The sequence below is a fragment of the Sinocyclocheilus grahami genome, unplaced genomic scaffold (assembly GCF_001515645.1).
Source record: "Sinocyclocheilus grahami isolate Dianchi unplaced genomic scaffold, SAMN03320097.WGS_v1.1 scaffold815.1, whole genome shotgun sequence".
NCBI lineage: Eukaryota > Metazoa > Chordata > Actinopteri > Cypriniformes > Cyprinidae > Sinocyclocheilus > Sinocyclocheilus grahami.
Window position 1 is genome coordinate 701,981 of NW_015505994.1, and position 1,352 is coordinate 703,332.

Below are 1,352 nucleotides of genomic sequence, written 5' to 3' on the forward strand. Positions count from 1 at the left end.
TAATTGTGACTTTATACCTCACATTTGCATTTTTCCTTGTAATTGTGACTTTATACCTCACAACTGCAACTTTATTTCTTGTAATTGTGACTTTATACCTCACAGTGCAACTTTCTTACAATTGAAACCTTATTTCCTGTAATTGTGACTATACCTCACATTTGCAATGTTTTTCTTGTCATTGTAACTTTATACCTCACAATGCAATTTGACTTTATGCTGCACAATGAAACTTTATTTCTTGTAATTGTAACTTTATACCTCACAATTACAACTTTATGTCTTGTAATTGTGACTTTATACCTCACAATTGCTACTTTCTCACAATTGCAACTTTATTTCTTACAATTGTGACATTTTATGTGATGTTATATTTCACAGTGTGACTATTTCAGTACTTTATATACTTTGTCTTGTGATTCCCTGTTATTTTTTTAGGGAAAACGGTCTTCCATACAAATCATTTGATTTATCATTAGTGAAACAGTATCAGATTTTGCTCATTTTTCTTGCATACTGTAAAAATGCTCAATGAAACCACTCTTAGTCAGAGAGGCGATTGAAGTAAACCACCTTGGATGAATGCAAATCAGTGGCTCGCTCAAAAAACATGCATAGCCAAATTCAGCAACCCCAAACCATGTTTTGAATAGTATGAATATGGTCAGATAGGTCTGATTTGGGGGCAGGGCAGTTTAATGAAACAGTCATGAGGGCATTTACTCTTTTCAAGCCATGTGCATAATAAAACAAATTAGCATTAGGCTTTTTTCGAGATTTCACAACAATCGACAGATGGCCACAGGGAAGGCCAATATTTTCTTTGCTCGGGCATACCTTATCCTAAGAAAACAAACATGAAGGAAATCTGATCTCCACACATCTTTTCCCATTGTCCAACTGTGTTGCTGGCTGACTCTTGGCTGTGTGTGTGTTTCAAAGGCCTCGTTTGCTTTACCTGCCCATTCAAGCTTGCATCCTCAGTGGAGCTGACAGCAAATGCCACGGCTGATATTTCAGGATGGAAATGTAGCATTAGCCATTATCTCTAAATGAACTGTGCCGACTGAAAAGGCCGAAATGACACCAAAGTTTATTAATAGATCTTGTTTGATTGCCAAAAACAGACTTTGCAATTAAGTGCTACCATTAGCAAGTAGAAAATTGCTTCGAATCAGTGTCTTTTCTTTGGAAGCATGTTGGGCAACAGCATTCACAATGGCCTCCCACTGGTTTTTCTCTTTTATTTCTCGCATGCGTCACTCAGTCTAATCAACTCTGCTACTCTTGATGTAGGAAATATTTCAGCCAACAAAAACTTACTTGTATAAATCAAATTAGTTTTTTTTTTT